Source organism: Dendrobates tinctorius, unplaced genomic scaffold (assembly GCF_039654945.1).
Source record: "Dendrobates tinctorius isolate UK_male_01 unplaced genomic scaffold, ASM3965494v1 ptg000015l, whole genome shotgun sequence".
Lineage (NCBI taxonomy): Eukaryota > Metazoa > Chordata > Amphibia > Anura > Dendrobatidae > Dendrobates > Dendrobates tinctorius.
In genome coordinates this window covers 33,071,635-33,087,500 of record NW_027361683.1, presented here as the reverse complement: position 1 = coordinate 33,087,500, position 15,866 = coordinate 33,071,635, and positions in this window count along the sequence as shown.

Here is a 15,866-nt window from a genome sequence, read left to right as displayed (position 1 = left end):
TAGCAGAGGCGGATAGAGAGAAGACCGCCTTCACGACACGCCTTCATCGGCTTCTACAAAACATATAAAGACCACTTGAAGCACCTGGCTGAGCTGTTCGAAGCCCTGTCTAACTTTGGCCTGAAAGTGAAGCTGTCCAAATGTCACCTTACAAATTCACCGTTGTCAGGGACTGGTGTTGTGAATTCACTTTCTGGTCTGCCTCTGGTTGCTGGTGAGGGTGGTGGAGCTGGTTGTATTGACAGAGGAGTCGTGAGTTCTCTCTCCGGGCTCGCTCTGGTGGTTGCAGGAGGTAATGAAGCTGATCTAATTAACAGAGACCTGCCACCTAATAATGAGGATGACGATTGGACATCTGGAGTCTCTGACTGGATTTAAGACAGCCGACTCCTATTCCTGCTGGTGATTTTCCTGCCTCCCGAGGTCTTTGTTTCCAGTTCAGTCCCTTCATTCTCAAGCTAAGCGTTCTTTGCTATTGTTCACATTTGATTTGGTTTTGTCTATTCAGTTTTGTGTGGTCAGCCAGCCCCGGCTGGGGCTGTGCTGAATTTCCATTCTTATGTTACTGTTTGTGCCAGTTTGCTTTTTGTCCCTTATTAGATTGGCCTCTTTTTGCTCTGTTTTCAGAATATGCCAGAGTGCTGATATAGTGGGTGAAGTCTAGTGACTTCAGGGTTTTTTTTGCTATCAGAAGTGTTGGACATTTTTGCAGGGTTTTTTGGCGTGTTTGCAGACAGAGTCTTTCCTTTCCTGTCCTTTCTAGTTAGTGTGGGCCCCATCGTTTGCTCAGCCTATTTTCCTACCTGTGTTTGTGTTTTCATCTTGTCTCACCGACAATATATGTTTGGGTGCTATCTATTCCTTTGGGGTCTGCTCTGGGGCAGTTTAGATTTCCCCTTTTTCTTGCTTTAGGCTTATTTAGTCCTCCGGCTGTGTATAGAATCATCATAGGTACGCTCCACGGCTACTGCTAATTGTGTGGATAGGATCAGGGGTCTGCAATCCACTTAGTTACCAACCTCTCTGGTTTTCTGTGGCTTAGCTTGATCTTGTTTTCCTCCTCGGTGACCCAATCATAACAGACTGACAGTGACCCAACACCATTCATGAAGTACGACAGTTCCTCGGGTTGGTAGGCTACTACCTGAGATTCATCAAGGGCTTAACCAAGATAGCAGCACCCCTGCAAGACCTCCAAGTGGGCAAACTCAAGAAGGCCAAGAACAAGAGTCCTCCGTTCAAGTGGAACAACAGGATAGAAGAATCCTTCACCCGGTTGAAGTTGGCTCTCACGGGAGATGAAGTCCTGGCCTACCCTGACTATGGCCAACCATTTATACTTTACACTGACGCCAGCAACGTGGGATTGGGAGCAATGCTGTCACAAGTGCAGAAAGGCAGAGATAGAGAGTGATTGACTACGCTAGCAGGAAGCTTCGTCCCACCAAAAGGAACCCCGACAACTATAGTTGCTTCAAGTTGGAGTTTCTCACCATAGTATGGGCTGTGACCAAGCAATTCAAACACTACCTGGCTTCAGCGAAGTTTACCGTCTTCACGGACAATAAACCGCTGACTCACTTGGAAACCGCAAAGGTACAGTAGGTGCATGGGAACAGCGATGGATGGCTCGGCTGTCTAACTCCGAGTTTACCATCAAGTACCGAGTGGGGCATAAGAACGCTAATGCTGATGCACTGTCCAGGATGCCCAATTTACCAGACAGGGGAGAAGACCCAGAAGAGCTAGAAGAAATTGAGATACCAGCCTTCCACCGCCACGAGGTGGCCCAGTGCTCCCATTGTGTGAGGAACAAGCGCTATGTCATGCAAGAGGCCATGTTTAACCTGTTGCCCCACCATGAGTGAGCAGACATGCAGGATAGTGACCCGGCAGTCCGCCTAGTAAAGGAGTTGCTGACACAAGCTGACTCACACCCTGGTCCAGATACTCCACAGGAAACACAGCAGTTGTGGAAGGAGAAGGGCAGGCTGTTCATCTATGAGGGTAAGCTGTGTCAGAGGAACATCAACTCGTGTCCACACGAACTGGTCTGGCAGGTGGTAGTCCCAAAGCGGGATGCGCCAATGGTCTTAGAGGCGTACCATGTTGGAGTAGGACACTTCGAGTGGAAGAAGCTGTAGGTCCTACTTTGTGAGAGATTTTACTAGGTTGGCATGAGGAAAGCCATTGAGAAGTGGTGCCGAGAATGTGGCCCATGCAACCTGCGCAGGAAAGACCGTAACAGCCAGCGAGCCCCATTACAGCCGATCATCACACAGCAGCCGCTTGAACTGGTAGCTTTGTATCACATTAAGTTGACTCCGAGTAGGACTGGTTACACCTACGCTCTGACCATCATTGACCATTACTCAAGGTTTCTGGTAGTCGTGCCTGTCAAAGACCAAACCTCAAAGACAGCAGCCAAAGCATTTCAAGAATACTTTTGTCGACCGCATGGTTACACTGAACACGTGCTCACCGACCAAGGCCCAGCCTTTGAGGCAATTGTATTCCAGGAGTTCTGTAACCTGTACGGCTGCAAGAAAATCAGGATGATGCCGTACCATCTGCAGACAAATGGCATGTCCGAGAAAATGAACCAGGTGGTAATTGACCTGTTGAAGACCTTGCCCCTGGAAGAGCAAAACCTGTGGCCAGAGAAGTTGTCTGGCAGATCTATAGAATCATATCATGGTAAACTCCACGAACTGCACCCCAGCCTACCTGATGAGGGCTAGACCTGGAAAGTTACCCATTGACATGGACATAGGAGTCGTAACACCTGAGATGACACCACCTGATGCCGACTGCGATACAGAGCGGCAGCAGTAATACCGCAAAGTGCAAGAATGCATGGAACGAAGTTTGTCCCAAGCCAGGCAGAGACAGGAAAAGAACTACAACCAACAAGCTCCAGGTACTCCTTTAGTACCGGGAGAACAGGTCCTCAAAAGAAAGAGGAGGATGCACAAACTGGACAATCAGTGGGAGGCTGAACCATACACCGTCATGCCTTCAAACTCTGATAATACCAAGGTATGCCTCATCAGTAAGGAAGGAGGAGAAACATCAGCAGCAGTGTTGAGGGATCATCTGAAAGTATGCCCTAACCAATTGAGAAACGAAAAGGAAGACCAAGATGTTCCTCAACCCATAGAAGAGGTGGAAGAGAAGATCCATACCATTCTTGGAGACTTTCAATGTGAAGCGAAAAAAGAAGAAATATGCAGCACTCACCGATGTAGCTGAAAAACTGTGAGTCTTTATTTCACATAATTTCCATCAAATGTGTGGACATGCAAGGCGTAGAGGAATGCTAGGGGAGGGAGGTGCTGCATATTTCTTCTTTTTTCGCTTCACATTGAAATATTCATGTTTTTTCATGCAAGCACCTCCATTTTTTGACTGAATTATATGCCGCAATACTTCAGATAAATAGCTCCGTCTGGTAATGTGGTGATTTGTGTGCCCTAGTATGCCGTTCATCTGTTTGCTCTTTGCTGGGATCATTCTTGGAGACTTTCCCTGGTCTTAGACGCAGGTGAATCAAGCCATCATAGTACCTGTCCTGATCTTTCCCCAGCCTACTGCACCTAAAGCAGCAGAGACTCTAGACCTGTTGGCTCCAATAACAGGTGCCACATATGCAGCAGAATGCGAAAATCTGCCCCCTGCTAGCGGTGAATCTGTCTGACCCATGGTGAGTTTAAGAAGTTGCAGACGGCTGCCCAGTTTACCAGTAAGATGCAGGCCTACCAGTAGCACAGACAGTAGAAGGTCCACAACATCAACAACAAACACACTAGGCCAGGCTAGGTCATTAGAGATACCAGTACTGCGTAGATCCACCCATAGTACAAAAGGTCAGGTCTCAGCCCATTCATTGGGACTAAAATGTAAATAAGTTAATAATGTGTATAATTGCAACCGTTAAAGGGAATCTGTCACCACTTTTTTCGCATATCAAGTAAAAATATGATTGGATTCAGTGTCAACTATACATTATACCAGTACTTTTCATAAACCTTGACTCCCCCCTTTGATCAATAAATTCATTTTATACTCTTCAAGCGGTGTATGTAAATCTCCTGGGTCCGGTCCAATGGGCGGGGCTTATTGTTCCTCTCTCCCCCCTCCTGGTTTTCTCTATGCATTTATTTGGTGTAATTCCTGCGTTCACATAGATTTAGCGAGCTTGCACATTCAAATGTCCTCTCGTGAGTGAGCAGTATGCTTTTCCCAACTCTGGGTAAAGCATAAAATTATTATTGCGCATGCACCGGCATACGCCATTATGGCCCAGAAGTATTGCGATGATTTCATGTGTTTGTAAGCATTTGAGTTAGTTAGAGACACACCTGTGGATGTATTTTAATGCACACCCGAAAAACACTGCTCCTTTGTGTAGTATCATGGGAAAGTCTCAAGAAATTAGACAAGATATCAGGAACAGAATTGTGGATTTGCAGAAGCCTGGTTCATTTTTGGGTACAATGAAGGTGCCTCGTTCATCTATACAAACAATTATACATACATATGAATTTAACCCCTTAATGTCCTTCGCTTCATTCAGAATCCCCCGATCTATCAATATCTAAAAAGAATTAATCCAATCGGTAAACGGCGTAGTGAGAAAAAAATTGAAATGCCAGAATAATGTTTTTTGGTCACTGAAACACTGCAATAAAATGCAATAATGGGTGATCAAAAGAACATTTCTACACCAAAATGATATCAATTAAAATGTCAGATCGGCACACAAAAGATAAACCCTCACCCAGCCCCAGATCCCAAAAAATGGAGAAGCTACGGGTCTCGGAAAATGGCAACTTTTTTTTTTTTTACAAACTTTGGATTTTTTTTTTCATCACTTAGATACAAAAACCTAGACATGTTTGGTGTTTATGAACTCATAATTTCCTGGAGAATCATAATGGCCGGTCAGTTTTAGCATTTAGTGAACCTAGTAAAAAAGCCAAACAAAAAACAATTGTGGGATTGCACTTTTTTTTGCAATTTCACCACACTTGGATTTTTTTTCCCGTTTTCTGCTACATGACATGGTAAAACCAATGGTGTTGTTCACAAGCACAACTCGTTCCACAAAAAAAAAAGCCCTCGCATGGCCATTTTGACCAAAAAATAAAAAAGTTATGGCTCTGGGAAGAAGGGGAGCAATAAAATGAAAATCAAAAGCCAAAAATACCCCTGGCTGTTAAGGGGTTAATATATCATATAATGTTTTCTTTTAAATGATGTAAGAATAAAAAGACCTTTTTAATTCATTATCCTAGTGTGGCGTATCATTTTTGTAGGTATAATGTTTTCTGTTTCTATATACACCTCTAAATCATTGTTTCTTATGGATTGGTAAAAGAAATAATATAGAAGTCAAATATAGCTGCTATAGAACCCACACTTTGTTTTTTTTCCCAAGTCTGAATCTACTCAGTAATACCTACTTTACAAACACTGTGACTTTAGCAAACAAATGGACAGTAGAATGAGCTTGAAGGTCACACAGACCTTCATTCCTAAGGCTTTATGCACGTGACTATGCACTTCAGCTATAATACAAAATTGGTAATGTGTGTGATCTTGTGATTAGAAATGTACCTGTTAGTCATCTGTAATAAAAAACATTTTTTTTAAAAACGGCATCCAATATTTGCTCAATTTTATTTTGTTCAGCGGTATGCATATCTCCTTTGAAAAGCATTACCAGCATATTCAGTATCCGTGTTATCATAATCCCATCAAGTGAATGAAGTCTTAATGTTGAGAGCTAAACAGCTAAGGCCTGTTTCACACTTCCGTTTTTTCAAATCCGTCAAAATCCGTTGGTTTCCGTAAAAAACGGATCCGCCATTTTTTGCAGGATCCGTTTTTTTGTCCCATAGACTTCCATTAGTGGTTACCGTGGATCCGTCAAAAAAACGGATCCGTTTTTTAAAAACGGATCCGTTTGCATCAGTTTCCGTCAAAAAAACGGAAACGGATCCGTTTGGCGGACACAAAAACGGAAGTGTGAAACAGGCCTAAGCCTTTCCTTTTTAACATGACAGCCCCCCTCCCATGTTGAATTGCTCTTGTGGGCACAGGTGGTACAACCCATTGTAACACAAACAAATATATTTCAGACTTTTCCCGAATCGAGTGACACCAGGAAAATGAGAAGGATGTAGGAAAGGTTATATATTTGCATTGATTGCAGGCTGTGCTCTGAAGAAAGCATAATGCGTTCTGCCATTGAATGTAGGAAACATCAGACATACTGATAGCAGCATGAATTTTATAAATAATCACAACTAACCTTAGATTACAGCTATGTGTGTGAAATGCTCCCAGCTGCTTCATGGCTTCATTGATAAGGATGTTAGAATCTGCAATTATATACAATCAGCACTTTGTGCAGTATAAGGCTAGTTTCACATTAGCGTTTATGGCCGCAGCGTCGGGCTGCACACGGCCGCCGCTAAGCCCCCCCCCTGCTGCGCCTCTGCCGGTAGCTCCGCCTACGGACGCATGACGCTGCATGTGTCCTGCGTCCCCTATCTTTAGCACTGGGGATGCAGGCCGTGTGCAGTATGCATTTGGCGGCGCATGCGTCCTTTTGACACTGCGCCGAGCGCACCAAATTGCAACCTGTACAATCCAGTACAATCTGGTGTACTGTGCCGGAGCACAAAGTAATTGGCACTTCTGCAATTGGGTAACTAGTCAAATCGTAACTTACTCTGAATAACACCATCATTTTGACAATGTAAGACAAAGATGTGCATAACAGCCAGTTCTTTGGTAACGGCAAGTTGATGGGGTCGTGACAAAAAAAAAATGGTTGGTTGGTAAAACTATGCCATCCATGTGCCATTTACTTAATTTACAATCTTGGGATATATGCTACTATCAGGGAATAAAATAACCTTACTATTGAGAAGCATTTGAACCAGTCAACTTTCAGTGTTCTTCTAGAGCCTTCTTCAGAGGTTCGTGAGTCATGTACTTGTTCTATATTTTTCGCTTATAGAATATATGTCCAATACAGTCTATAGGGTTGTTCCAACGTCCTTGTTTTTTCCGGGACCAAGCCTCCACAAAAAATCATGGAGACATGTCCAATTTTTATCCAAGTCATGGATCAAAATTAACCAAACAAGTCTATGAAGATCATCCATGTGCTAACCATGATTAGCATTGTAATTGGTAGCAGATGCTTTAAAGTTTTTTTCATACTTGAATAATCACTGATGAAACACTGATGGTAAAAACTAACACCCTGACGTAACACTGATCAAAATCAGATCCAAAACCATGAAGAACAATGGTGCGTGTTTTGACGTAAACTTCCTGGGGCTATTGTATACCTCTATATAACATTAAAGATGGGATTATTATAGGATAACACCAAAGTAAGTTTGAGTATACAGTTGCACCTATTCTTTATACAGTCTTAAAAGCACATGTTATGGTTACGTACTTGACTAACAAGCGGCCCCCTAAAGTTCCATATTTGAACCAGGGTCTCTTTTTCAATGGTGTTATGGGCCTTCTTTATGTAAGGCCCAATCTTATTGGAACATTGAAAAATATTACGTGTAAAGCACATAGAGTCTTCTTTTAATTGTATATACCTAATTTTCCAGTATAGACTGGATTATTGAGTAATGGCGCACAGTGGTTCACATAGCAGAATCCTAGGCTCTTGTAGCTTATTGACAACACATGCAGTAAATTCTTCATTTCATACCTAATGATCTCTAGTCATAAGTAGGAGGTGTTTTTAAGTTTTTGGTTTTTTTTTTTATCACTGTGCGCCATATGAATTTCCGTGATGGAGAACACTTGTTATGAATATGATAAACTAGTGAGAGAATAATTTTTCGATGAAATGAAGAAAAAAAAAATCAGTTTTTGGCACGGTTATGTCAATGCATGTGATCTATTCTGTGCATGCTGTTATTTATCTCTTTCAAAGTAAAGCGCATGTAAATGGGGAGAATAATCCCTTCCTTCTGAGAGAGGATTGAAGAGCACAAATAACTAGGACCATTGAAGAGAATCACTGTGTTTTGCTGCATCGAGCATAGTATAATGGTACAATCTCCGGAGAGTTCTGGAGGATGGGACAAAATGAGATAAATATATAGCTGCACTTAGCAAGCTAAGCGTTTATCTGCTGGTTATGGTTTATCATTAGTGTTCGCTGTATAAACCATGCGTGTGACTGTAATTATTGTCTGGGCATGCATTCTAAGATACTTCATAATGTAATTATACAATATTCTACTATAATATCTGTAATAATATGACAGTGCAATAACTTATTAATGCTTTAATGAGCATTTAATCTCCACCACTGGTGTAACCCTTTATGCAGCAGATAGCAAATATTTAGTGATATATATGAGCCATAACTACAGAATTGAATGTAGTTGTGTGGAGATTCACAACAAAGGATATATTAACCCCCAAACTCCTCATCCTGCTGATACCCCAATACTGAGCCGCTGCTGCCGATGGTGTCCATATTACTGCACCTGCTGTTTGGCACACTAAAAGTGCTCCCCTTAATGCCCCACATAGTAACGCCCACTACTGTGCCCTTACATAGTAATAATGCCTCTTTTGTGCCCTCTAGGATGATAAAAATGCCCCCTAGAAAATATTAATGCCCTGTGGAAATGTCCCCCTCGGAAACAGTGTTCACATTTTCCCCCTTTGACTGCCACAATACTCTGAGTGCCCCTATAACAATAATGTGGCCACTTAACATTTAATAATTTCCACTGAGTCACCCAATATATAGCTCCTATATATACAGTATGGTGGGCCCACAGCTCCCTTATACACAGTATATTACCTCCAGAGGTCCTCTAAACATAGTATGATGTCCAAACTGCTCCTCTAAAACACAGTACAATGATCCCCACAGAAGCCCTCACACTGTATAATGGCCCCACATTATATAATGGTCTATACAGTAGGCCCCACACTAGCCCTTAAACTGTATAATGGCCCCACCAGTAGAACCCACACTGTATAATGGCCTCCACACTGTATAATGGCCTCCCTCCACAGTAGTTTCCACACTAGCCCTCAAACTGTATAATAGCCCCCACAGTAACGCCCTCAAACTGTGTAATGGCCCCCACAGTAAGCCCCAAACTGTATAATGGCCCTCACAGTAACTGCCATACTGTATAATGGCTCCCACATTTTATGATGACCCCTACTGATGTCCCTACAATGTATGAGAGCCCTCCACACTGTATGAGGGCCCATCACAGTAGTCCCTACACTATGTGATTGCCCTCACTTTAGGCCCCAAACTGTATAATAGTTCTCACATTAGCCCCCACATTAGCCCTCAAACTGAATAATGGCTCTCACTTTAGCCCCCAAACCTTATATTTGCCCTAGCATTAATCACAGACTGAATATTTACCCCCACATTAGCCCCCAAACTGTAAAATGGCACCTGCATTAGCCCCCAAACTGTATAATGGCCCCTGAACTAGCAACCACGCTGTATAATGGCTCCCGCAATAGTGCCCAAACTGTATAATTGCCCATGTACTAGCCCCTAAACTGTATAATTGCCCCCGCATTAGCCCCCAAACTGTATTATGACTCCTGCATTAGCTCCCACACTGTATAATGGCTCCTGAATTAGCCCCCAAATTGTATAATGGCCCTCGCATTAGTCCCCGAACTGTATAATAGCCCCCGCATTAGCCCCAAAACTATAGAATTACCTCTGCACTAGCTCCCAAACTACAGTATATAACTGCCTCTGCATTAGCTCCCAAACTGTTTAATGGCCTCCGCATTAGCCCGTAAACTGTCACAGGTGTGTCAGAGGCTGCAGACAGTCACACAGCATTAGGCTGCAGAAGGTCTCTGCGGCTGCTTTGCAGACACCTTCCTAGTTATTCTGATTCTGGGAACCAGTGGCAACCTACTACTAGCTCTAATTGACACACCTGGACTGGGTGTTTATAGACTTCCTGTCTGGTTCTGGGAATCACCAGTGATATTTCCTTTTTCCCCTATTGAGGCTTGGAGCTATAGCAGTCGGCTATATTCCTCTTTGCTGCTGATGGAGGACATCTGTGTTACCTCTCTGAGTCTACTCAAGATAAGTGATCCCCTTGTTTGTCTGTCCTAGTTGTCTTTAGTTGTAGTGGGCATTGACTAGTGCGAACCCCGTCCTTCCTTAAAGCGAACCTGTCACTAGGTTTTGCCGATATAACATATGGCCACCACCTTTCAGGGCTTATCTACAGCATATAGCATAATGCTATAGATAAGCCTGCAATCCGACCTGGAAGAACTGAAAAATAAGTTTTATTATACTCATCCGGGGGCGGTCTGATGGGTGTCGCAGGTCCTGGTCTGGCGCCTCCCATCTTCTTATGATCGCTGCCCTCCTGCTTGTTTCACGGCTCACTGGCATCACACTCCTGCACAGGTGTACTTATCTGCCCTGTTGAGGGCAGAGCAAAGTGTTGCAGTGCGCAGGCGTTGGGCCTGTCCGACCTTTCCCTGCACCTACGTAATGCAGTGCTTTACTCTGCCATCAACAGGGCAGATAAGTATGCCTGCACAGGAGCGCGATGCCAGTGAGCCATGAAGCGAGCAGGAGGGTGGCGATCATAAAAAGATGGGAGGCGCCGGACCCGGACCTGCAACACCCATCGGACCGCCCATCAGGTGAGAATAATAAAACTTATTTTTCAGTTCTTCCAGGTCACATCGAGGACTTATCTACACTATTATAGAATATTATAGCCCTGAAAGGCAGTGGCCGTATCTTATATAGGCCAAACCAGAGACATATTCCCTTTAAGCAGGGCTTATTGCCAGGGTCAGGAAGGGATTAGGTTCCTGCTTGGCGATAGTTGCAGAAACTATATAGGGACGTTTAGGGCAGACAGGGTGACTTCTTGATCTGCATATGGGTCCCCACTCCACCCTTCCCTATGTGTTGGGCTCCCTTTCCCTCATTACTTTGTGTTGCACTTAGTCTTTCCTACTCTGTGTGTGACAAAAAACTGACACGTGGTTTTATTTGTGCTTGTGTTTTTTTTTTCGTGTATGTTTTTTTTTCTTTTCTACCTTGGTATGGATCCGGTTGCAGGGTTGACAGAGCGGCTACGCTATCTGTTTCTGTAGGTGGATTACTTCCAATATGAGGTTCAGCAGCAGTGACAGGGGGTGCAGGCCGCTGATGTTGGGGTCTCTGCAGGTAGGCCGGTCCAACCTGAATCCAAGATTGCCCTCCCAGGCTGGTTTTCTGGAAGAAAAGACAAGTTTTTTGTGTTTAAGGAAGCTTGCAAACTTTATTTTAAACTTTGCTGTGGTTGAACAAGCTGCTGCTTGTAGTATTTATGCATGTTCCAAGGTATCGCATACCCATCCGCCTGGTACCATTCTTCCACTACCTATTCCTAGTAGACCATGCACACGCTTGTCCATGGATTTTATTACTGACCTATCGGTATCTGCAGGCAAGACTGTGTTTTTTGTGGTTGTAGATAAGTTCAGTAAAATGGCTCATTTCTTCGCAATACCGGCACTTCCGAATGCCAAGACTGTTGCTCAGGTGTTTATAAATGAGATTGTGAAGCTTCACAGGGTTCCCACTGATGTGGTTTCAGATTGGGGGACCCAGTTTGTTTCCAAGTTCTGAAGGGCGTTCTGTTCTCGACTGGGGGTGCAGCTGTCCTTTTCCTCTTCTTTCCATCCCCAGTCGAATGGACAGACCGAGCATGGAATTTGGAGACCTACCTCAGGTGTTTTGTCTCCAAAAATCAGGAGGATTGGGCATCCTACTTACCACTGGCAGAATTTGCTATCAATAATAACCATCAGGAATCTACCAGCAGGTCACCGTTCTTTGATGCATCGGTACAACAGTTTGGGGGAGGAGCTTTGGGAGTTCCGGAAGAGGAACGTTTTGCTTGGTTGCTCTCCTCAGTGTGCCGGGTGGTTCTGGGTAATTTGAAGATTATGGGAGACAGGTACACCATATGGCTGAATGAAAGGCTTTCTAGGTTCAGACCTGAATGTGAATGGCTTGTGTGGTTGTCTACCAGGAATATCAGGTTCAAGGTTCCTTCCTGGAAGTTGGGACCTAGATTTATTGGTCCCTATAAAAAAGCTGCCATCATTAATCCAGCAGCATTTTGTCTTGAGCTACCTCAGGCTCTTAAGATTCACAATGTTTTCCATAGGTCTTTGCTTAAGAAATATGTAGAACCTCTTGAGTCCGACTCCTCACCCCTACTGTCGCCCCCAATAATTTTTGAAGAAAACCTAGAGTTTCAGATTTTGAGGATTGTAGATTCTCGCCTCCAACGTCGTTCCCTACAATACTTGGAAGGATTATGGCCCAGAGGAAAGGATGTGGGTCTCAGCATCACAGGTGAATGCCCCAAGGCTGGTTAGATCATTTGACACCTCTTGTCCTGAGAAGCCTGGTCCTGAGTGTCCAGAGGCCACTCGTAGAAGGGAGGTGCAGTCACGGGTGTGTCAGAGGCTGCAGACATACACAATTGACAATTCTGGGCGCAATAACTGTGCCAAATACTATATTATATATAAAGGTCAGGTGCCGCAGCAGTGGAAGATTAACAATCAGAACAAGAGAAGGAAAAGTACCACTGCAAGGAGCGCACACTGAACCAATGTAATGAAACTAGAAAATATTTTATTGATACAAAAGAGTTACACACTAAAATCATGATAAAAACATGACAGGCATCCCACAAGTACATAGTAATTGAATATAACACATGATAAACATATATGATATAATTACCTATATATAGTCAGCCCCAAATGCAACAATACACCAATCGACCTCCCTATTTCTAGGCTCATGAGGACCATATAGCCCTAGCACTACATGATAACTAAGTGGAATAGAACCATCCCATATAAACATTCATGCTACCTGGTTTAACCCTAGAACGCATGACCATAAAAATCTACACTTTCACATACCTGGGGCCTTTTAGGCCCGTGTGCAAATAACAGGGAATAACTCAAACAAAAATAATTTTCAAAGTTTATTTGAAAATTGCAAAGTAAGGATGCATTCCCACTAGCACTGGTGTCTGCCAGGAGGAGATCTGTAATGGATCTGACCTCCTGGTGACCCCAGCTAAGGCTGGCGGAATCCCGGCATTCCAGCAGCCTTAACTGGAGTTACCAAGAGATCAGATCCATTACGGATCACCTCCTGGCAGACCCCAGCGCCAGTGGGAGCACAGCCTAAGATGTGAATAATTCAAAACATTACTATGTGCAAAAAAACCCAAAAGAGTAACTGAACAGGCTTAAAACGCCCAATATACGCATTCGATATAACTCTTTATAATAATGTTTTTTGTCTAAAAGTTTTTTATATAAAAGTTGCAGTAAACATGCTGCAGGAATATCTCTTTTCAAAGGTTCCTTTTCTACTTTACTAATGACCGCAACAACTTTCACACGTTATCTGTTTGGAAGAATGCTCCTTGCAGACATTTTGTCCACAAGTAGTACAGACACGCTCGGATTTCCTGTCCTTCTTTGCTGGACAAATATAACATCACTTTCTTTTTTTATCTCTTGGCTCTGGATGTTCCTGAAAACGTATACCACATCGGATCATAGCTTCTGTTGTTTGCCTCTGTAAGCATTTTGTTCTGCTTCTCTCCATCATGTTAGGCATTAAAAGTTCATAGCAAAGTTCTGTCAAGTATAGACGTCTCTTGTCCTTTCTGTTGGCATGGAATTCTGGAAGAGTCTCACTATAAATAATATAGGTATTGAGGGCTGACACATCTAGCATATTATAAAAAAGAACTACAGGCCAACGTTTTGTCTGCCTCTTGCACGTATACTCTCCAATCTTTTCGTCCATCTTGTCCACTCCTCCTTTGGTTTTATTATAATGCAAGATGATTTCGGGTTTCTGTTTCCTGTTATTGGTGTCTATACTTCCATCATGGTGCATTGTACTCAGTAATATCACAGATTTTTCTTTCTTAGCTTTATAAGACACCATTGTCGCTTGATTGCAGAAACCAAATACACTATCATAAAGTTGTCGATGTTGATTGTGCTTCATGATTGGAGGAATTTCTCTGCGGTTTTGCTTCATTGTACCAACAAGTGTAAGTTGTTTCTGAAGCAAAAAATTGCCCAGTTCAAGATTGGTGAAGTAGTTGTCCATTGTTATATTTTTTCCAGAATAGAAAATTGGTTTCGCAAGTGTTTTTACTACGTCAGAACATAGGTCTTTCTGGACTGGAGCGTCAACATCATTGCCACAGTAAATCAGACCATTCATTCCATAATAGCTTTAGAATCAGACATCCAGAAAATTTTAATATCATATTTAGCAGGTTTGCTGGGAATATACTGAATGAAATTGCAACGTCCCCTAAATGCAAGAAGTTGCTCATCCACTGTCACATTGTCACTAGAATGGTAATGCTTAGTACAGTTCTTGATAAAAAGATTCCAGATGTAGCTAATGGGGGCTAATTTATCTGTTTCCAACCTGACAGGACGAGTTCTCTTGTCATCAAAACGAAGGCTTCTCCGAATATCCTCAAATCTATTGACTGACATTGTAGCTTTGTAATGTGGATCTGAAAAAGGGTTCATAAAGAGTTCTCTGATAGGAACATCGTATGATTTTGTACTCCCTGCCAGAAGAGTAAGGCCAATGTAAGCATACAGTTCCTCTTTTGTTATATTTTTCCATGTTTTTTTTCTTCCTGAAGCGATACGTTTTCCTTCTAAGTTAGTACACAAAACTACCTCATCTACAATATCATCTGAAAAAAATTTACAGAACATATCTCTTTTGGACAAGAATTGTGGAATTCCTACAGTTCCTTGAGCAACTCTTACAATATTATGTGATGGGGTTCGTCCAAGAATCTCAGCAGTACTGTTCCAAAAAACATTAGTTTTGGATGTTCTATTTGTACGTTCTGCTGGATCCATTACTTCTTCATCATCTGAAGAATCAATGTATGATGAAGTAGAGACATTAGCTGGTGGCATGTACTCTTCATCAGACAAAGAAAGTTCACTGTCTTCATCACTATCAAAAATTATTGCTTCGATTTCTTGGTCAGTCAAACCCCTGGATGTAGACTGTGCCATTGTAACCTTAGAAGTCAGTAAACTAAAATGAAAAAAAAAAAAAAGATTACAATCAGGGTTGTACACTCTTTGTTAGTGTGTGCTAAGGGTAAAGTGCAGACCCCTCCTCTCACCTTCAGCAGGTCACCACTTTCTTTTAGGTGCAGTAGAAGCTTTAGGATTTTTGGAACTCAGAAAGTTTCTTTTTCAAGAAACAAGAAAGCTGACTCCTTCCTCCAAAGTCTCTTCAGCAAAAAGCACACAATGAACAGTGTTCAGGACCTATGATGATGTCAGAGACGCATGACGTTGTGAGGGAGCCTCCTTCCCAAGATCACATGACCATGTAGTCAGGCAGAATTCACACTCTTCATAGAAACAGCAGAGTCATAAAGACTGAGTCAAAGTCTTCCCCAGCAACACTGAAGACAAAAAGACTTAGGATCACATGTAAACCCAGTACGGGCCTAAAAGGCCCCAGGTAAGTGAATATGGGGTATTCACAAAAAAGAGTTGTTATACCGAAATGCCTGTAACATAAAAATAAATGAACAACTGGAAATGACAAACAACTATATACCTGAGGAATACCTAGAGTTTCAAAACTCTAGCTAAAGTAATCTTGCAGAAAATAGAAAACAATTAACAGGGCGGGCCTGCGAGGCCCCAGGAATGCGTTCTAGGGTGTACACGGGCCATGATAAGCCCAAGAGAAA